General features: G+C 42.8%; 1 non-coding gene across 1 annotated transcript; it reads left to right on the top strand.

Annotated features, from left to right (window-relative positions):
• The first annotated feature begins 1,630 nt into the window (after nt 1-1,630).
• LOC126261397 (U6 spliceosomal RNA) lies at nt 1,631-1,737 on the top strand. The gene has a single exon (XR_007546701.1). It is a non-coding gene; the product is annotated as a U6 spliceosomal RNA (small nuclear RNA).
• Nucleotides 1,738-23,525: the final 21,788 nt, after the last annotated feature.

Here is a 23,525-nt window from a genome sequence, read left to right on the forward strand (position 1 = left end):
TAAAGAGATATTACAATAATCACATTTCTTTCTTCAAGACCTCGCGATTCCTTTAGGTTGTCTATATTTTCTCCTACAATTAGAATCCGAGGGATAGTTATATAGTTGTAATTATCATCTCGAAAAAGTCACAATTAGTTTTTCACGGAGCACTTCTTCATTCCCCGTGGAACATGAGTATTTCATAGCCGGCCGTGGTGGCCGTGCGGTTCTAGCGCTGCAGTTCGGAACCGCGGGGCTGGTACGGTCGCAGGTTCGAATCCTGCCTCGGTCATGGATGTGTGTGATGTCCTTAGGTTAGTTAGGTTTAAGTAGTTCTAAGTTCTAGGGCACTGATGACCTAAGATGTTAAGTCCCATAGTGCTCAGAGCCATTTGAACCAAGTATTCCATAGAGCATAGTTTGTGAAACTCTGCTCTACGGCTAGCTCCACTTGAAACTTGGAAGATTTAGGACGTGCTGTGTTCTCCAGTATCTAGAATTGCTGAAGAGTTCCATGTCATCTACATCTGCATTCCTGTTGTGTTTTTGAGTGTTCGTTAGCTACTAACTCACTGGATTGCTTAGTAAAATGCCTGTCATGTTTTCAAAGAAAGATATCCTGCAATTAGAATTCGAAAAGTCTGCATTTGACGCGTAACGAAATTCACTGAGAATACACTATTGCGTAGTGGACATGTAGGAATCACAATTGACGAAGTTCACGCGGCTTGTTATGTCCTTGTACAAATACAATATAGCTTTTTCATAAAACTACTGAATCCTGTTTTATTCGATCGATTACTGATGAAGTGTGGAGTTGTAGTTGAATTTCATCATCGCGACGTAACTGGAAGTACTCTTTCTCTCCATGTCTTGAACCTCATAACGGAAACACAAATTAGCCATCTGAAATAACTAGTAACAAAGTATGGCGAAGTTAAAAGTGTTAGAAAAGAACAATGGTACAGTCAATATCAGTTGCAAGATGTTAGTGGTATTTGGTCGGTAGAAATGCACATAAAAGTTAGTACTGCGTAGCATATTGTTACGTAGCAGTTTATGATAAAACAGTCTTGTAACTTGTTTTTATAACGCAATATGCAGTCAGAATAGTTAATTATTTAAGGTTGCATGAAAACTGCACACAATATTCACTGCTGCCGAAGATTGCACTGCTGATTATTTCTTCTTCTCCTTTCCTTTTAATATAGTGAGGGATATCTGTTATTCATCCAGCCTTGGGGGCTTTCTTTAGCTGTCTTGCGACAAGGAAGTTAACTTAGAGGACAATTGTGCCGTAAACATATTTAGTTCTGAAAGCTGTCTCTGGGCAGGTATAGAACAGGGAAATGGTATAACAGGTGCTTAGGGGAGGGTGGACTGCGTTCCGTAAAAACGGCATTATGTAAAATGCTAAAACAAATCGTTTTTGGCTGTATAAGATCTGAAAGCCAGGTGGAAACAGAGCTTCAGACCGTGGAGATAGCCATTAAATTCTGCCGTTCCACGGAGGAATGTTCGTTTAAATCGTGGTTATATGATCAGCTGACAGAAGCCACGGCTCCATGTGCGTGCCTACGTGCAAGGCTTTTCGTTGGCCAAGGCCAGAGGTCTATTCTATATTATATTGCACTTGAGGTCTAGGAGTGTACTCACTTCGGTGGCACGTGTACCTAAGTCGGAACCATACAGAGAGGGTTAGTATGACCCCTAGGAGAGTATGACACGCAAAATCGAAAAAAAAGGAAAATAGTGGTAAAGTCTTTGATGACCAGTAGTAAAAACTTCCTGGTACCCACGTTCGAACCTCACCACTGCTTAAATTTTGATTACGACCCTTCAGCAATGGCGACGGAAAACTTCCAGCATAAAAAGTCACCCTCGTTTTGCCAATAGCCTTGTGAAAGATACCAGATGACAGAGGTTCAGGACATTCTCTTGGGATGGAAAACTGCCCTTAAAAGACGGAAGAATCAGCAATAATCAACGAATGCAAAAGTCAATAGAAAGCAATGTATTAAAGACATAATGTGTATCCAAAAGACATGTGGCCTGTAGCTGAAATAGTGTCATGATAAGCTCTCCATTGGCAAAAGATTCCGGATTAGCCCCCATTAGATTCTCCGGGAGGGGAGGCAACCACGACAAAAAGACTGAACAACAAACGAAAGGATAATATTCTATGAATTGGGACGTGGAATATCAGAAGTTTGAACGTTATACGGAAGCTAGAAAAACTGAAAAGGTAAATGCTAAGGTTCAATTAGGTGTAGTGGGCGTCAATTAAATGTAAAACAAGGATTAGTGGTCAGACTCGCCAACAGGTGCTGAGTCTTCCGCTCTCTTTGCTGCGTGTGTCAGTGCCCTGCACACCGTACTGCTCCTTCTTGGTGACCAAAGTTACTTGCAGTCTACCACGCCATACTCGTGTTCGCCGCTTTGTCCTCAGCTCAGCTTTCGAACTCGGCTCCCTCTGCTCCCTCTCTACAACGACCAGATATCGATTATATAGACCAGCTGCTTAACTTGTTACTCTGAAAAACAGCTGAAAAACTATGGCTCCACCCTGATCTAGCAAAGTCGATACTTTGACACTGCTCGCTTCCAGTCCAGATAACATACCAAAAGGTTCGTATCAGTTTATGCTGGTGCAATAGCGTCATACTTGGATGACGCCAGCAGGTCTTGCTGCCCATCATTATCATCGCCTCCACTCCCATATTGTCACCGCTCCTGCCATCACTGCCCATCATCGCCATTGCTGCCACCAGTCCTCGCCCTCGCGACTCAACATCGCAGTTACCCCCAGCTCAACATCTTTGCTGCCAGGCTTCACCTGCGTCAGCTACTCAGCACCGACACTACTCTCCCTCAATGATGTATCAAACTACGACATCCACTATTATCTACTCCTTCCTGTACTCCACTTCAACCTCCCCAACTCTCTTACTTCCTCCTCAGTGCCCTCTCCTGGTCTCCCATCCATTAGAGAGGATGACGATTCAAATCCATGTCCAGCCAATCAGATTCAGGTTTTCTGGGATTTCCCTTAATTGCTACAGGCAAAAGCCAGGATGTTTCCTATGAAAAGCCATGGCAGATTTCCTTTCCAATCCATAACACAATCCGAGCCTGTGCTCCATATCTAATGACCTCGGTGTCGATGGTACGTTAAACCCAATATTCCTTCCTTCCTTCTTCCCCACTATTCAGATGACATGATCTGCCTTCTCACTCTCACACATTGCACTCTCAGACTTAATTACCTCCACGTTCGCAGGTGTCATTACTCCAGCATCTACTACAGCTCCATTGGTACTGCTGCTAGCGCCACCATTGCCACCCATGTCGCCAATGTTAGAACTGCACCAGCCAGCAGCGTTCTCAGTTCCTTCTGCTGCTCCATTGCAATCTCTCTCATCATTAAACGTAGATCCAGAGGCAGAACCAGTCACAACTTCTCAAATAACAGCCAGACCAGCACAACGACATGTGCTGCAGCTATGGCCACATCACCCACATCTGCATCTGCTTCAGCCCCGTCAACTCCTGGTATAAAGACTAAGAAAAGTCGCATAAAATCCTGTCCCACTCCAAATTTGTTATCCTCCAATATCTGATCCTCAAATGATCCCTGCAATCCACCTAGTACAAATTTTAAACCTATCTTTGATATCCAACTGTTTTCCCCACCAGCCCCAAACACCAGAACCTAAGGAGTCCATCTCACCCCACAGATCTCCTCAAATATATGCTTTCGTCCTACCATATTCGGCTGACAGATTCTTCAGTCGTAAAACACTTTCCTTCCAAATAAGAAAGAACCTTCAAAACCTCAATGTATCACTACTCATACCCCACAAAGACTCCATCATAAAATCGTCGGATCCTGATTTTCAAACACATTTACTGCAGTGAGTACCTTTCATAATTTTTGGTCCACATACCTCACTGCTCCAACTCAGCCCACCACGACCCAATCCCTCCGTTTCCCACGAACTCTTACTGCTGTGATCAAGGGGTGGACACTGAGAAAGTTGAATGGGAGAAAAATTACAATCCTGACTCCTAAATCCGAAAAGCCCTTGGAATTCATCACTATTCTGGTTCTACATTCTTTACTCACGTTTTTTCCGGAGATCCCTCAACCATACATCACATACATCATCTCCTTCAAAATGGAACCTTCATCTATCACCACAAAGAGCCTTCCTGACAGGAAGCCCATGCCTACTATTGCCCCAATGCCTCAGCTACAATGGTCATTTAACGTCTCATTGTAAAAATCCATCTACTTGCCTCCACTGCAAAGCTAATCACCTGTAACACTCCATAACGACGCACAGTGAATCAGCACAAGTATGCATCTCTCCTTGGGGACCATGTCCGTCTCTACATGCAAACTATCTTTCCTTGGCGTAATGATTTCTATAAGGAGGAAAATGCAAAGTGTCACACAGCTCGCGCCCGCATCTCGTGGTCGTGCGGTAGCGTTCTCGCTTCCCACGCCCGGGTTCCCGGGTTCGATTCCCGGCGGGGTCAGGGATTTTCTCTGCCTCGTGATGGCTGGGTGTTGTGTGCTGTCCTTAGGTTAGGTTTAAGTAGTTCTAAGTTCTAGGGGACTGATGACCATAGATGTTAAGTCCCATAGTGCTCAGAGCCATTTTTCCACACAGCTCGCAGTGTTCGCGCGTGGTTCGAAGAGAACCAAGATGAGTTTTACCATATTCCCCTGACCACCAAGCTCCTCGGTTTTCAATCCAATGGAGAATCTGTGGGATCGACTGCATCGGGCTGTTCACGCCATGGATCATCAACCGTGAAGTTTTGGAAATTTGTTGTTAGGTCATCGGTCCCTAAGCTTACACAATACGTAATCTAACTTAAACTAACTTATGCTAAGCACGACACACACACCCATGCCCGAGACGGGGGAAGCCGCGCGGACCGTGACAAGACGCCCAAGACCGCGAGGCTACCCCGCGAGGCATCGACAGTGAAACCTAGCGCTGCTGACCACGGCACTGGAGTCGGCTTGGCTCCAAATCCATGTCGGTATCATCTGGAACCTCACTGACTCTCTTCCTGCACGTGTCAACAGCGGTCCGCGCTGCGGAATTTGTTTATCCAGGCTTTTGACAGATGGTCACATTAATGTGGCTGGACAGTGGTAACTAGCTCACTAACAGCATGAACAGGGAGGGTGGCTACAATTTATCGAAGGTCTGCCTTCCAGTGATTCCAGTTCAGATGGCCGCGTGTATTCGTCAGCCGGCAGCTACAAGTTTACTCCTGTAAATAAGCAGCCACTAGAAAAATGCAGCTGCGCATCGCCGCAGTAAAACATTAACTCCGCCGATTAGAAATTGCATGCCGGTGATCTACTACAGTAGCACTAGTAACAGCGTCTCATAGCAATGTCAGTTGACGAATGGCATCACAGAATATGATGTCGGTAGCTATCTGACAACCGAAGTAAGACAGTATGCAGAGGGGAAAACGTTCTCAGAATCCAACAGTTAGTCGCCCTGACGAGAATCGCTAAAAAACGTAGAAAACATTGTTTTCAGAGTTTCATAATGACTTGGCCTAATAGTAAAAGATTTTACTTCATCTCGGTTGTTGTGCATTCCTATCTAGGTATAAGCAGAACCCGATCGTGCTGATATTACACACCGTCTTCGTTCTCATGTAGGAAGATTCAGGAGTAACCTCCAGAAGTGGCACTTTTCTGTGCATACCACCAACTGCGACTGAGGGAACCACAGACCATGGAGCATCTACTGGATTGTTAACTGTGTCCTGCACCTTGCACAGAAGAAGATCTGCTTCCAACTCCGAGTGTAAATCAAGTTACAAGATTCTGATCAATAGTCGTGTAAATTGATTATTCTTTTCTTCCATGTATTTTCATGTGTTCAACAATGTACTGCGTACCTTTCTGACTCGGATAAATAAATAAAAACGCTTTGTAGACCCGTTCAATCACATATCTACCTCTTCAGATGAAACGGCTCTAAGCATTATGGGACTTAACATCTGAGGTCATCAGTCTCCTAGACTTAGAACTACTTAAACCTAACTAACCTAAGGACATCACACACACGCCCGAGGCAAGATTCGAACCTGCGACCGTAGCAGTCACGCGGTTCCGGACTGAAGCGTCTAGAAAACGCTCGGCCACAGCGGTCGGCCATCTCCCTCCTGATCAATAAAGTTATTTACCATACACAATCGAGAAGAAATTTTTACAGCCATTCAGAATAATAATAGTTAACTGCTGTATGGATTTTACTCCTTTACCTGCATAATTTTTGGAGATATTCAAAAGACCTTAAACCTTAATTTCATAATTTATTGTAAGAAACACCAGTGTTCATAAATACGTTTCTGTAAATATAACTGTGGATAACTTAAAATAAGCACTTTGTATCTCTATTTTTGACTGAACAACATATTGTGAATAAGTGTATATATTAGTATTGTTCTCAGTTTGAAAAGAGCAGTTACGTTTTTTGAGTTGTTTGACGTTATCATTCTCATTTGTTATACTTTCAGAGTGAATCAGGAGGTAAATGCAGCATGTGACGTATGAATCTTGATATTTGTTAACAATTAATTATGAATGGGCATGTGAATCATATGGCCTAATATTCTTTAAGTTAAGTAGCGAGTTTAATTGGTCTAGAAGTAAAATATTTACTTCCATTGTTAAAACTGTTCAAGAGGAGACTAATTTCAGTTTATTTACTTTTCGGAAATTGCAATTTCTGGGAAAAGACTAAGATAAATAGGGGTTTGGAAATGGTAAAAGACGAGAACTAATGTGCTGTCCGAGGAAACCTATCAAGCTGACTTGCTGAACTATATTCCAGCCAGTCAGAATAGAGCAAATCTGCGCACTCTGAAGTGCGGAAGATTTGCATGTACTCGCATCCAGGAGTCGTAATTTAGCTCTAGTATCAAGTGAAGATTTATTTAGGTGTTAATGATAATGTGAAAATTTCACAATAACAATAATCAACTCCTGTAGCACCATCACATCTGCACATGAAATACACTGCCCGACAAAAGATTGTGGAGTATTCTGAAGACAGCGTAAAATGGCAACGTAACTTCCTACACGTACACACCATTGGTACTTCTGTATATGATTATGCACTACACAAAGATTTAAAGGATCTGTTTTTCGATACCCAGTAATTCCCAACCATTGCTACACTTAGGTTTGAAATTTGGCTCAAAGGTGCGAACGACCTTCCTCTATAATGGCGCCAAAGCGAGGCCCCCAGAACTCAAAAGTTCATGTGAGCAGTAAGGTGGATTAATGATGTCACATTGGTACCAAAATTCACCACAATTTGACCCAATGCTACCGTGGACGTGACATACGATCGGAAGGTCGTCACAGACCCTTATCCACATTTAACCCCTTCCTTTGACGCCTCTGCCATGGAAATCAGAACCGCAATACCAAGCGTTGAAACCACACTGTTTTATAATGGGTAGCTGAGCAAAACATTCCGGATACACCGCCACTCAGAACTGGCCCGAGAAGGCCGCTGACGGTGGCATAAAAAGCATCAATGAAAGAACCCATTCCCTGGTGCGTCGATTCCCACACATTAAGCAGTCGAAAGTGACAGTTCGCAGTGCGACAAGAAACAGGAAGGCGTTCCTCACAACTTTTGACACTGCTGTCATCCTCGGTCATTAAACCCCCCCTTCATGAGATGTCAGCCGCGTCCCCATTGACCGTGATCGCACCCGCCTGGAGCGTAGTGCGACCGCAATTTTTGCTCTCGTTTACTGCGAACTGTCGTTTTCGATCGCGAAATGTGTGGGAATCAAGGTCCCATGAAAGTGGTAGTTTCATTGAGGTCCTTTATACAACCTCTTGAGGCATTTTAGTGCTCATTCTGAGCGGCGATGTGCCTGAATTGTTCCCCCAAACCACTCATAAGAAAACGGCGTGATTTCAAAGCTGGGTGTCGTGGATTTCACCTCTATCACCGAGGCATCAAAAGAAGCGGTGAAATGAAAGAGGGGAAGTGACGACGTTCCCCTCGCTTGACAGGTCCTCAGTGTCACTAGGAGGAATTGTGAATTTTGGTGCCAGTGTGACACATGAACGCTCCTTATAGCTCACATGAGCTTCTGTGGCCTTTTTTTCCCGGCTTGTCGACACCTTGCTGTCTGAAGTTTCGTCGGTCCCGAGGGCGACGTCACAGAGCGCCCCGCTTTTGCTCTGTTGCAGAGGAAGGTAGTTCACGTCTTTGAGCCAAATTTCAAACTTAAGCGTCGCAAAGGACAGTAATTTCGGGGTATCGAAAAAGATTGGTAGAGTTGCGAACAGCCTGCATCAAGTTAGTGCCTCGTTCGTGATGTTACCAGATCCGATGCTGCTGCTGCTGTGGTCTTCAGTCCTGAGACTGGTTTGATGCAGCTCTCCATGCTACTCTATCCTGTGCAAGCTTCTTCATCTCCCAGTACCTACTGCAACCTACATCCTTCTGAATCTGCCTAGTGTATTCATCTCTTGGTCTCCCTCTACGATTTTTACCCTCCACGCTGCCCTCCAATGCTAAATTTGTGATCCCTTGATGCCTCAAAACATGTCCTACCAACCGATCCCTTCTTCTAGTCAAGTTGTGCCACAAACTTCTCTTCTCCCCAATCCTATTCAGTACCTCCTCATTAGTTATGTGATCTACCCACCTTATCTTCAGCATTCTTCTGTAGCACCACATTTCGAAAGCTTCTATTCTCTTCTTGTCCATACTAGTTATCGTCCATGTTTCACTTCCATACATGGCTACACTCCATACAAATACTTTCAGAAACGACTTCCTGACACTTAAATCTATACTCGATGTTAACAAATTTCTCTTCTTCAGAAACGCTTTCCTTGCCATTGTCAGCGTACATTTTATATCCTCTCTACTTCGATCATCATCAGTTATTTTACTCCCTAAATAGCAAAACTCCTTTACTACTTTAAGTGTCTCATTTCCTAATCTAATTCCCTCAGCATCACCCGATTTAATTTGACTTCATTCCATTATCCTTGTTTTGCCTTTGTTGATGTTCATGTTATATCCTCCTTTCAAGACACTGTCCATTCCGTTCAACTGCTCTTCCAAGTCTTTGCTGTCTCTGACAGAATTACAATGTCATCGGCGAACCTCAAATATTTATTTCTTCTCCCTGGATTTAAACACCTACTCAAAATTTGTCTTTTGTTTCCTTTACTGCTTGCTCAGTATACAGATTGAATAACATCGGGGAGAGACTACAACCCTGTCTCACTCCCTTCCGAACCACTGCTTCCCTTTCATGCCCCTCGACTCTTATAACTGCCATCTGGTTTCTGTACAAATTGTAAATAGCCTTTCGCTTCGTGTATTTTACCCCTGCCACCTTTAGAATTTGAAAGAGAGTATTCCAGTCAACATTGTCAAAAGCTTTCTCTAAGTCTACAAATGCTAGAAACGTAGGTTTGCCTTTTCTTAATCTTTCTTCTAAGATAAGTCGTAAGGTTGGTATTGCCTCACGTGTTCCAACATTTCTACGGAATCCAAACTGATCTTCCCCGAGGTCCGCTTCTACCAGTTTTTCCATTCGTCTGTAAAGAATTCGCGTTAGTATTTTGCAGCTGTGAGTTATTAAACTGATAGTTCGGTAATTTTCACATCTGTCAACACCTGCTATCTTTGGGATTGGAATTATTATATTCTTCTTGAAGTCTGAGGGTATTTCACCTGTCTCATACATCTTGCTCACCAGATGGTAGAGTTTTGTCAGGACTGGATCTCCCAAGGCCGTCAGTAGTTCTAATGGAATGTTGTCTACTCCCGGGGCCTTGTTTCGACTCAGGTCTTTCAGTGCTCTGTCAAACTCTTCACGCAGTATCGTATCTCCATTTCATCTTGATTTACATCCTCTTCCATATTGTCCTCAAGTACATCGCCCTTGTATAAACCCTCTATATACTCCTTCCACCTTTCTACCTTCCTTTCTTTGCTTAGAACTGGGTTGCCATCTGAGCTCTTAATATTCATACAAGTGGTTCTCTTCTCTCCAAAGGTCTCTTTAATTTTCCTGTAGGCAGTATCTATCTTACCCCTAGTGAGACAAGCCTCTACATCATTACATTTGTCCTCTAGCCATCCCTGCTTAGCCATTTTGCACTTCCTGTCGATCTCATTTTTGAGACGTTTGTATTCCTTTTTGCCTGCTTCATTTACTGCATTTTTATATTTTCTCCTTTCATCAATTAAATTCAAAATTTCTTCTGTTACCCAAGGATTTCTATTAGCCCTCGTCTTTTTACCTACTTGATCGTCTGCTGCTTTCACTACTTCATCCCTCAGAGCTACCCATTCTTCTTCTACTGTATTTCTTTCCCCCATTCCTGTCAATTGTTCCCTTATGCTCTCCCTGAAACTCTCTACAACCTCTCGTTCTTTCAGTTTATCCAGGTCCTATCTCCTTAAATTCCCACCTTTTTGCAGTTTCTTCAGTTTCAATCTGCAATTCATAACCAAGAGATTGTGGTCAGAATCCATATCTGCCCTTGGAAATGTCTTACAATTTAAAACCTGGTTCCTAAATCTCTGTCTTACCATTATATAATCTATCTGATACCTTTTAGTATCTCCAGGATTCTTCTAGGTATACAACCTTCTTTTATGATTCTTGAACCAAGTGTTAGCTATGATTAAGTTATGCTCTGTGCAAAATTCTACAAGGCGGCTTCCTCTCATTTCTTCCCCCCAATCCATATTCACCTACTATGTTTCCTTCTCTCCCTTTTCCTACTGACGAATTCCAGTCACCCATGACTATTAAATTTTCGTCTCCCTTCACTATCTGAATAATTTCTTTTATCTCATCATACATTTCATCAATTTCTTCATCATCTGCAGAGCTAGTTGGCATATAAACTTGTACTACTGTAGTAGGCATGGGCTTTATGTCTATCTTGGCCACAATAATGCGTTCACTATGCTGTTTGTAGTAGCTAACCCGCACTCCTATTTTTTATTCATTATTAAACCTACTCCTGCATTACCTCTATTTGATTTTGTATTTATAACCCTGTAATCAGCTGACCAAAAGTCTTTTTCCTCCTGCCACCGAACGTCACTAATTCCCACTATATCTAACTTTAACCTATCCATTTACCTTTTTAAATTTTCTAACCTACCTGCCCGATTAAGGGGTCTGACATTCCACGCTCCGATCCGTAGAACGCCAGTTTTCTTTCTCCATTTACCTTTTTAAATTTTCTAACCTACCTGCCCGATTAAGGGATCTGAAATTCCACGCTCCGATCCGTAGAACGCCAGTTTTCTTTCTCCTGATAACGACGTCCTCTTGAGTAGTCCCCTCCCGGAGATCCGAATGGGGGACTATTTTACTTCCGGAATATTTTACCCAAGAGGACGCCATCATCATTTAATCATATAGTAAAGCTGCAGATCCAATATGGTATATAAAGTGCAATCTGAGGATGAAATGTCAAATGACCGAAGTGAAGGAGTAGAGATAAAAGGTATTCGTGTGAGACAGCGTTATTAACAACTGTCAGAAGTTTGAAGATACCTTATTGTGGGTCTATATTTGGCCGGATGGTCAAATCGTGTAACGTCCAGATTTGTTGGGCATTCATTTGTGACGTTGTCCCAATGTTGGTCTACTTGACAGTGTAGTCATTACTAAGAGTCCGGTCAATCATGTGTCATCTCCACAAGGGAGAATCTGAATATTATGCGCCTGACACATCCCAGTTCCTTCGCCACTACGCCTGCCATCCGAGAACAAATCTGTGTCGTCCAACACCTTATAAGAAATAGGTGCTGCCGGCATCTGCAACTTTTTTGTCGAGTCATTAGTGTTCTGACTGGTTTGATGCAGCCCTCTCACAGTACCACTTGCAGCCCACGTCCTCAGTTACTTGCTGGCTGCATTCCTGTCTCTGTGTTCCTCTACAGTTTTTCCCTTGCACAATTCCATCTAGTACTATGAAAGTCATTCCCTGATGTCTTAATAGATGTCCTGTCATCCTGTTCCTTTTCCTAGTCAGTTTTTCCCGCCAATTCCTTTCCGGACGACTCTGTGTAGAATCTCCTCATTAACTACCTTATCAGTTGTCCTAATTTTCAACATTCGTTTGCAGCGCCACATCTAAATTGCTTTGATTCTCTTCTGTTCCGATTTCCCCAAAGTCCATGTTTCACTACCATACAATGCTGTGCTCCAAAAGTACATTCTCAGAAATTTCTTCTTCAAATTAAGGCCTATATTTGGCACCAGTAGACTTCTCTTGGCCAGGAATGCCCTTTTTACTGGTGCTAGTCTGCTCTTGATGCTCTCCTTACTACGTACATCACTGGTTGTTTTGCTGCCTACGTAGTAAAATTTCTTAACTTCATCTACTTCGTGACCAACAATCCTGATGCCAAGTTTCTCACTGTTCTCATTTCTGCTGCTCCTTATTACTTTCGTTTTTCTTCTATTTACTCTCAATCCATATTCTGTACTCGTTAGACAGTTCATTCCGTTTAGCAGATCATGTAATTATGTAATTATTCCTCACTTTCACTCAGGATAGCAATGTCATCAGCGAATCGTATCATTGATATCGTTTGACCATGAAATTTAATCCCACTCCTGAACCTTTCTTTTATTTCCGTCAGTGCTTCTTCAATGTTCAGAGTGAATTTGGCAGCTCTTGCAATCTTCCGAACTGTGTGGATGATATTTTTGCGAAAGTCAGATGGTATGTTGCCAGACTTACATATTCTACACAGCAACGTGAATAGTCGTTTTCTTGACACTTCCCCCAGTGATTTTGTTTCTAATAGCGGTTCACCTATCTCTTCTGAATCGACTCCTGTTTCTCCTTCTATCACATCAGACAAATCCTTCCACTTCATAAAGTCTTTAATATACTCTTTGCACCTATCCACTCTTTCCTCTGCATTTAACCATGGAATTCCCATTGCAATCTTAATGTCACCACTCTTGCTTTTACTTTCACCGAAGGATGTTTTGATTTTTCTGTACGCTGAGTTTGTTCATTCCGACAATCACTTCTTTTGTGATTTCTTCACATTTTTCATGCACCCATTTGGTCTTAGCTCCCCGGTACATCCTGTTTATTTCGTTCCTGAGCGACTTGAATTTCTATGGTCCTGAAATTCTATAAACATTTTTGTACTTCCTTCTTTCGTCGATCAACTGATTATTTCCTACCGTCTTTGTACCTCTGTTTTTCTTTCCAACTTCTGTGACTGCCATTTTTAGTTATGTCCATTCCTCTTCGACTGCACTGCCTACTCACCTATTCCTTATTGCTGTACCTATAGCCTTAGAGAAGTTCATGAGCATTCGCTGCTCCTTAGTACTTCCATATCCCACTTCTTTGCGTATTGATTATTCCTGAGTAATCTCTTAAACTACAGAATAATCTTCATCACAACTAAATTGCGATCTGAATCTGTATCTGCTCCTGGGTACACCTTAAAATCCAGTATCTGGTTTCGGAATCTCTTTCTGACCATGATGTAATTTAACTGAAACCTTCCCGTATCACCCGGCATTGTGCTTAGTGATGAATCGTGGTTCCCCTCTACCCCGCATGACCACCGTCGTCGAGTGTGGAAGCGAAGCGACTTATGGAGTTGTCTCATTGTTCCTATACTTAGGAGAGGCACCGCACTCTTGCACCGTGGTGTGAAAAGGTGTCTAGTATGATTCCAGACCACGGCTGGTGGTGACTGAATGATTACTGAGGGCGTAGTGTACGCCATAGACTGCATTCTCACGTGCTACCTCTCATGAGGCAGTATCGTTGTAATGTTTTTCAAAAGGACGGTGCTCGTCCACAAATGGAACGCGTCTCTTTTAACTGAGTGCGTGATTATGATGTACTGATGTGTTCAGCAGGTTCGTCAGATCAGTCCCAGATGGGACGTGTGAAACATGTAAGCTCGTCATCTCCCTTGGCCGTCGCCACACTGGAAGTTTTCTCCTACTGCTGACGTCCACGATTCCCTGGTGCTAATTCCAAATTTTGGCTTCCACGCTGTCAATCATGGCAACTTATCGCCTTGCAGTGGCGCTGCGGTTGGCTATCTTACTGTTTAGCACGCTGTTTATGTAGTGTAACGTACCATCAGAGCTGGCACTAAGCGCCGAATGGTGTAAGACTTCAAATGTGGTTTGATCCATTACATCATGGCACAACATACAATGACAAAAGTCTTAGAACGGAAGATATACCCAAAAACGTAAAATAGCAATTCCACAATAATTTCACAATAACAAAACAGGAAATTGGAGATGCACTTGTCCTTAGGTACATACAACGCTTTCTATGTCATGCTTCATGAGTCCTATAGGCAAGAGGTTCGTTCTGTTGTAGCATGACAATAATTACTTAAGTCACTGCTACGAACAATGTAGCAAACTGATATGAGGGTCGCCTTAAGTCGGTGGTCGAAAATCGTCTGTAAATAAAGTGAACTTAATAATGATGGACAATCAGAACCGTCTTCAAGAGCAACACACACAGTCTGAAGTCCAGACTGGCGAGGTGGCTGTCACGTAATACAGGATTCGGGAAAAGTGCTCGTTGGGGCTTGAGTGTTGGGTTTATTTACAAAGCATTTATTAGTAGCACATAAAACTTACAGCACATTCTTGGCAGTTAGTATCAAATAGTAATCAGCCCAGAAACAATTTATAGTTAAAAATGGACCGAGCATAAATAATGCACGTACTCTTCTCGGGTTTGCTGTCGGATCATATTGCGCAAATCACACGATAAACCCGAGAAGAGTATTTGCAACACATCGTTGTGAAAGACTGAAAACTCACAGCACAAATAATAACGTATTCTAAAAAGGTACAGAATTTTCAATCAGCAATCCAATTCAGCCGTGATGACATACAAATGGTCATCAACCCAGAACAAATGAATATAAATCATACTATTCAGGGTATCAGTCCACAATCACTTTATTAGTGGGTAAGCAGAATAATACAGAGTGCTAAGTGAACAAATGGCATCATAAGAATTACACTCAACTATTAAGAACCTCCAGGTACCTCATAAATACTACAGACAACAAAATTACACGGAGTTAGCTAACATACTGCCAAGACGGCAGCATCACATAGAAAAACTCACGGTTCTGCACTATGAATGGAACATAATACAGAAAGCACTCTTTTATTCCCTCACGATCATGCTGTGCAGTATATATTTCACAATTTTTAACTGGTACACTGTGTTCGCAAACACAACACCCACTGTCTTCCTTCAGAGGTCCCAACATTCGCCGCACAATTACTTCATACTGATGAAACCTATCAGATACGTGTTAGTAGACTGGGTCATAAAAGCACATTACAGCAATAAGTAATATCGAGCATCACTTACCTGCTGTCGATGTTGTATTCTTCTGGTCACCGATAAAAGGCAATGTCGGCTGTGAAAGTTAGTAATATCTACTTACAGTGCGGCCACATCCCACGTTCACTGCTGTGACTCTCCCCACACTGCACGGCGCCACGGAACTCCTCGTTGCAGTCTGTTCCCGTTTCCGTCTCGCTTGCTGGCAGTCAATCGACTGCTGTCAACTGCAGACTGCCTTGACTACGTGGGCCAGCAATGCCACACCCAAACCGAAAGTACCCAGTGCCCCAGCACAACCGGGACCCCGTCCCCCTCACCCCGATGTAGTAGTGCCTGGCGGTTTCCCGGAATCTGAAGCTCTACTAACGGCGTTGCAAGTGAGTTGCTATAGCAGAGTGCCGTACTGAGCACGAGTCGTTTGAGTTCTTGGGTATGAATATTCCATCCGTCCTGCTGGAACAGATAACTGGGAGAACGAGGGTCTCAGTTTTACGAGTAAAGTACTGCTGGCTCTTGATCAGTCGGAGGCATGACACATTTGGGAATGTTCTCATTCAGAGACATGGTTATGAAATTCTACCGCACGCATCGTCACATCAGTTAAAGATAAGTTGAGTAAATTACAGTCCGTTATATTGATATCTTACGTATGTAGTTGTAAGCATTCGTTAATAGGTTATATTATGGCAGAGTCATCTCTGGCAGTTTATTAATTTTAAGGTGGGAGGGAGGAGGGTACTTCAAAAATTATAATATGGAGAATTTTGTATGCTTTTGGTTTTAATATACTGGATCAGTTGTTCTCGGAAATGCTTGTGGTACATTCTCTTGTCCCTTTACGGACTGCCGAAATATGCTGAGAGTCAGCTTTTGATAATATTTGCAAGATGTGATTTCAGTTTGTGGTTTTAATGAATTACGTGAATGTCATTACGAAGCTTCTTCCTGGTTAACTCAAGAGAACCTTAAATTTCCACGGCACAAATATATGTACTTGGAAAAAATTCAGAAACATCGTCCAGTACGCCTTAGATAAGTTCGTACCGACTAAGGTCCAAAGCGAGGGGAAAGATCCACCGTGGTATAACAATCATGTACGAAAGGTACTGCGGAAACAAAGAAAGCTTCACCATAGGTTTAAGAGTAGTCGAATCATAGCTGATAAGGAAAAGCTGAACGAAGCGAAAAAGAGCGTAAAGAGAGCAATGAGAGAAGCATTCAATGAATTAGAACATAAAACATTGGCAAACAATCTAAACAAGAACCCTAGAAAGTTTTGGTCATATGTAAAATCGGTAAGCGGATCTAAATCCCCTATTCAGTCACTCGTTGACCACGATGGCACCGAAACAGAGGACGACCGAAGAAAGGCAGAAATACTGAATTCAGTGTTCCGAAACTGTTTCACTGCGGAAAATCGTAACACGGTCCCTGACTTCAGCCGTCGCACGGACGCCAAAATGGAAAATATTGAAATAAACGATATCGGAATTGAAAAACAACTGCTATCACTTAGTAGCGGAAAAGCATCCGGACCAGACGAGATACCCTTAAGATTCTACAGTGATTATGCTAAAGAACTTGCCCCCTTTCTATCAGCAATTTATCGTAGATCTCTGGAAGAACGTAAAGTACCTAGCGACTGGAAGAAAGCACAGGTCGTTCCCATTTTCAAGAAGGGTCATAAATCAGATGCGAATAATTATAGGCCTATTTCACTTACGTCAATCTGTTGTAGAATAATGGAACATGTTTTGTGTTCTCGTATTATGACGTTCTTAGATAATACAAATCTCCTTCATCATAACCAACATGGATTCCGCAAACAGAGATCATGTGAAACCCAGCTCGCCCTATTTGGCCAAGAAATTCACAGTGCCGTAGACACTGGCGAGCAGATTGATGCCGTATTCCTGGACTTCAGGAAGGCATTTGATACGGTTCCGCACTTACGTTTAGTGAAAAAAATACGTGCTTACGGAATATCGGACCAGGTTTGTGATTGGATTCAGGATTTCCTAGAAGAAAGAACACAACATGTCATTCTTAACGGTTCAAAATCTGCAGATGTAGAGGTAATTTCGGGAGTACCGCAAGGAAGCGTGATAGGACCTTTATTGTTTACAATATACATAAATGACTTAGTTGACAACATCGGTAGCTCCGTGAGGCTATTTGCAGATGACACGGTTGTCTACAAGAAAGTAGCAACATCAGAAGACTCGTACGTACTCCAGGAAGACCTGCAGAGGATTAATGAATGGTGCGACAGCTGGCAGCTTTCCCTAAACGTAGATAAATGTAATATAATGCGCATACATAGGGGCAGAAATCCATTCCAGTACGATTATGCCATAGGTGGTAAATCATTGGAAGCGGTAACGACCGTAAAATACTTAGGAGTTACTATCCGGAGCGATCTGAAGTGGAATGATCACATAAAACAAATAGTGGGAAAAGCAGGCGCCAGGTTGAGATTCATAGGAAGAATTCTAAGAAAATGTGACTCATCGACGAAAGAAGTAGCTTACAAAACGCTTGTTCGTCCGATTCTTGAGTATTGCTCATCAGTATGGGACCCTTACCAGGTTGGATTAATAGAAGAGATAGACATGATCCAGCGAAAAGCAGCGCGATTCGTCATGGGGACATTTAGTCAGCGCGAGAGCGTTACGGAGATGCTGAACAAGCTCCAGTGGCGGACACTTCAAGAAAGGCGTTACGCAATACGGAGAGGTTTATTATCGAAATTACGAGAGAGCACATTCCGGGAAGAGATGGGCAACATATTACTACCGCCCACATATATCTCGCGTAATGATCACAACGAAAAGATCCGAGAAATTAGAGCAAATACGGAGACTTACAAGCAGTCGTTCTTCCCACGCACAATTCGTGAATGGAACAGGGAAGGGGGGATCAGATAGTGGTACAATAAGTACCCTCCGCCACACACCGTAAGGTGGCTCGCGGAGTATAGATGTAGATGTAGATGTAGATGTACACAATTTTTCCGTAATTAGATGTGAACCGGTCGACGTCTACGCTGTCAAAACCGGTAGATCGATTAGCATTCTTAAGTCGGACCATTAACGCTTCATACGGCTAGGATAACACAGTAGATCAGCAATAGCCAAAACCACCTGCAATGCGGCTCATTTACCAGTGTCAAAGAATTCCTTGTCCTTGCTAGGCAACGGTGGATGCAGCAGCGGGGAATAAAGGAGGCTATCGAAATAATTAAAGGCGTCAACATCGTGAACTGGCAGGACTGGTGCAAGATGCCGATGGTATGACTTCCAGCAATTCCAGTCAAAAAAGCTGTGTGATACCTCCAGCCAGCATCTCTTCAAGAGCCGGGTACACCAGCATAACAAACAAGAGGACACATGAGAACTGCAGTACCTATTGACACCTTGCTGGAGGAAAACATTGCACTCGGACTGAAGCAGCCAATTCGCGTGTTGCTAAAGCTGCACAGGCAATAGATCACCGTAAACCTACCCCGACACAGGCATCTTTGCTTCGAACTGTCCAGTGACAGGCCAAAGTGTGACATCGGTTGTCATATGATAACCGAAATAAAAGTGATACATAATGAAAATCATCCCCACAACTGAGCAGTTAAGTCGTCCTGAGGAAAGCCACTGCAAAGGTGATCGAAACGGTGGCTTATAATTATTTCAGTACTTCGTAAATGCGACCTAATACTAAACAGGATTTTATTTGAACTGACTGTTGCTCGCTACGATTAAGAAGTGGTTTTCGGTTCACTTCTATAAACCAAATACGTTATTTAGAAGATAACTTTCGAAACTGAAATGTAATGCAGCAGAATGACAGTGTAAATTAAGAGGACAAGCAAAGCGGTTGACTCTGACTTCAGTTACAAAATAGATGTAGTCTGCCAAAACAGAGAAAAATTAGGGACGCTAGGCATGCAGAGATGATGAGAAAAAGAAAGAAACAGAACTACATTCGAACAGATGATATCTCAGTCAGTTACACATCACAAATATAAGTACCTACAACGAAAATTATGTAGCATACAGTGGTGACTCCATTCTTCTTATGATCACTCTAACTACGACATAAGTGTCTTACCAGTAGGCTTATTGTGAAAGTAGAGTGTTGAAGCAGAATTTGCGAAAATTCTACAGCAGTATTAGGTCACGAACACTGTTAATCACTCACGCGTAATTTGTGAGACCGAGTCAATAACGAGAACATCATGTTTCGTTTTTGCTACACTCTTTCATTAAAAAAGTATTTAATGCTGAAAGGGCTCCATAAAGTGGGTTTAATGTTACAAGGCCGTAACAGGAACCAGTGCAAAATAAACGCGCGTTTAATAAGGGAAGTATACAATGCTTGATTAGAAGAATGCTTCTGTCAGATAATTACCAAATACTTTTCATGAAAACGAAGTTATCTGATATATGATACCTGTTACGCTTTTAGGCGTAAACATTTTATCGACAAATGTCTCCTCATGAGCTGTAAAAGCTCTGTAATTTACCCTGACGCATTAATTTTCAATCTAGGACTAAAAGCGCTCGAGAAAGTGATATCAAAACAGTTCAGTAAAAAAAAGGACAAGGATGTAATTGCGCATGCTTTATAGCATCGTTATATGAATAGTTGAGACAGAATTTTTTTCCGAAACACTCGTTCCTTTACATGAACGCGTAGAAACACATGAAAATCGAAAGCGCCAAAGAAAGTCCGTTTACTTCTCTTTAGAACTACACTACATTAATATGGGAAGACTTGCAGATAGTAAAAAACTAATTGGAAATGTAAATAACTTCTTAGTTTCCCACAGATTCCGTGGAACTAAATGATTTGGAATTGTAACGTAGCATGTTAATGTGAAAATACTCATGAGAGTTTAATGTATGTTTATAGTGGGAGCTTCAACTCAGTTCAAGAAGGAATCGAAAGCATTCTGCCACCTCTTTACTGGAGCAAACATCCGTGCATTTTCTTGACATGATTGAGAAGAAATCCAAAGCAGATTATCGGAAGCTGAATTAATCCTACTTCTTCCTCCGAGATGGTACTGTAACGTGTCGTCACGTGGAAAAATTAGTGTTACGTTTTCATTGTTTAGTTTATCTAGAATATTAACTTATTAGTGTAAATTAAGAAGACGACACATAATCAGCGCCGTTCTACAGGTTTTTTACAGTTGTTTCGGCTGAGTTCATGTACTCGTGGGTATATGTCGAAAAATTCAGTTTCCATGCCAGTTTTCTAAGCCAGGTACTTTGCCACACTGCATGTGCCATTTAGATCTACGAAATTCTCCGAGTTTCATCCCTTTACGGGCCTATAGCCATCTATTGTAAACGTGCGTAAGCCAACAAAGAGGGTCAGCTGCAGGTCACTCGAAAAATAATACATATGAAAGGGCTTAGGTGACTACGCCTCCGATTTCGAAAAAGAGTATAGGACATAGGTCGTAACGAAAGATCCGTTTAGGACCAGAAGGTACCGTTAGAACACCCAAAAACAAGGAAACGTTATTGACATATACACTGATGAGCCAAACCATTATGACCACTGCCCACCACTAGGTTGAACGCCTGCTGGTGGTGCTACGGACACGTGACACAGTAAGTAAAGAATATAAGAAGGGAACATTGTTGTGGAGCTGCGGCTGGAAACGAAAATCTCTGAAACGGTGAAGCTGGCCGCCCGCTGTCGTACTATAGTCGTGAGCACCTATGGAAAGTGATTGAAGGATGGTACGCCATGTGTTGTAGGACGACCGTGTCTCATCACAAAACGTAGAGGTCGGAGGACCCACTGCGTAGGCCAGGATAGGTTGCGATCTGTGGCAGATCTGACTTCGAATTACAATCCTGCTGCAGGCACAAGGGTTTCGGAGCTCACCGTTCAAAGGCCGCTGTTAAACGTGGACCTCCATACCATACGATCCCTACATGTTCCTGTGTTGACCCAGTGACATCGTCCGTTACAATTACAGTGGATACAGCATCTCTGAGTTTTCACCGTGGATCAATAGAAATGTGCCGCGTCACGAATTAATCGCATTTCTTGTTACACCGGCTCGATGGCTGGATCTTTACACGCGGTCATCCAGGCGAATGATTGCACGAAACATGCACCACGCAGCAGACGCAGTCCGGTGAGAGCAGAACTATGCTAGGGGCACATTGAGAGGCGCTTCCGTGGGATTTGTGGTGGCAATCGAAGACAAAGCGAAAGCAGTAAACTACATGAACATTATTGCGTATTATTAGCATCTCTTCATGTTTGAAGTCTCTCCATACGGCGATGACATCTTCTAACAGGATAACTGCCCGTGTTCCAAGGTCAGAATCGTCCTGCAGTGGTTTGAGAGGCATTATAGTCAACTCACGTTGATGTCTTGGACAGCTAATGTGCCTTATCCATACCCAATGGAACACGTATTGGGCGCTAGCTGCGTGCCCGTAAACCACCATCACGTAATTTGCGGGAACTTTTTGGCCTGTCCGTAGACATCTGGTGCCAAACACTCCTGGAATCCTGTCAGGGACTGTAGAATCCATTCCAAGCAGAATCTTTGTTGTACTGTGTTTGAAAAGTGGAACAACATGCTGTTTAACAGGTGGTCATAATGTTTTGACTCATCGGTGTATACTGTCTGCAGCTTAGAAATTTCAGAGAGACATCGGAAAAGTTGTGATTTCGATAAGTTGTCTCGTTGAAGAGCTCAGTTCACTATGTGATAACATCTGTCGGTTCTGTGGGTCACTGTATCCGTTCACGAATGTTCATGTGCGCTGCAATTCTTGCCTTGCGTCAAATGCGAGTCGACACACAAATGGTATCAGTAATTTTACTCTTGAAATCTTGTTTAACTTCCCTCTGGGTTAGCGTCTTTCCTCAACTCCACATAAGAACTATTGCACCTAACTTGGTTTTTCTTCTGTTGCCTCCCATCAATTTGAAGTATTATTTTGTCTGTCATTTCGTGGCAGGAATGTCAATCCTTACTGTGTTATCCACAATGTAGACGAGTTTCATTTTGCATCAGGATGACATTCAAAGTAATTACAGTTTGTTACCTTTCTGACAGACTCCTAAGTTTGTGAGAATGTTTATATTATCATGTCGTACCCACACTCAAGTCAAAATCCGAAAATAAGGTCGTCAATGAAGCACAACACATTACACTGAACACACGTGTATTACGAACACCAACGCACAGCCAGAACAGACCTGAACTAGTGGACAGGGAGTGCCGCCATTTCTAGAAATATCGAATGTTCCAGGATATATTAACATTTTCCAGAGCTGGAAAATACTAAATAATAAGTAAGTGATGGTGGATGGATTTTAATTGGCGACCCGCATCTCAAGCCAATGACGCTACCCAATAAGCCGCAGGTCATCCACTGCAACTCACGACATCTCTCACTGCCCTGGAGAAACAGCGGCGCCCTGGATTCTCAGTATGGCTGCGCTGACGGATCCTCGCGTTCTGGTCGTGTTGTTACATTGTCTTCACTATGATGAGCGTCGAAGGCAGCCTGTTCCATCGGACCTTCGCGATTGTCGAGTGGGCTTCCAGTTTCCTTGAACGAAAAGCAATCCACTGTCGATATGGGCCGTGACTTTTTCGATTGTCCCACATTCCACACAGTTGTAAAAATACGTACAAAGTCCCCCAGGTTGTATCTCATAGCAGCTGCGTTATAGTTCTCCTACGTGGCTAGGGTCCGTAAGCAGGCCGCTGCCTTACTGCTTTGGTCCTGGTTGTGAGGTGTCTCTACATCTATATCTATATCGTACACTTTGCAATGCAACTGGCGGCGTGTGGTGGAGAGTACTCGATTGGGAGATATAAATATGTGTGTGTGCTGACTTAGAAGCTCTCTGAGTGTCATATTTCCAAAAAAGGGACATGATTTAAGATGGAATTGAAAAAAATTGATTGCCAACTAATTTACAGATCAAGTGGCGCCTCTGGGCTATATTCTGGCTGGCCGTTCGACAGAATACTAGGCTGTGAAAGGCTGTTCCTTTCAATGACAGATAAAATACTGGGCACTGTTTGGAGGAGATATGAGGGTAGGGGCCTGAAGGATGGGGCCGACACGAC

Source organism: Schistocerca nitens, chromosome 5 (assembly GCF_023898315.1).
Source record: "Schistocerca nitens isolate TAMUIC-IGC-003100 chromosome 5, iqSchNite1.1, whole genome shotgun sequence".
NCBI lineage: Eukaryota > Metazoa > Arthropoda > Insecta > Orthoptera > Acrididae > Schistocerca > Schistocerca nitens.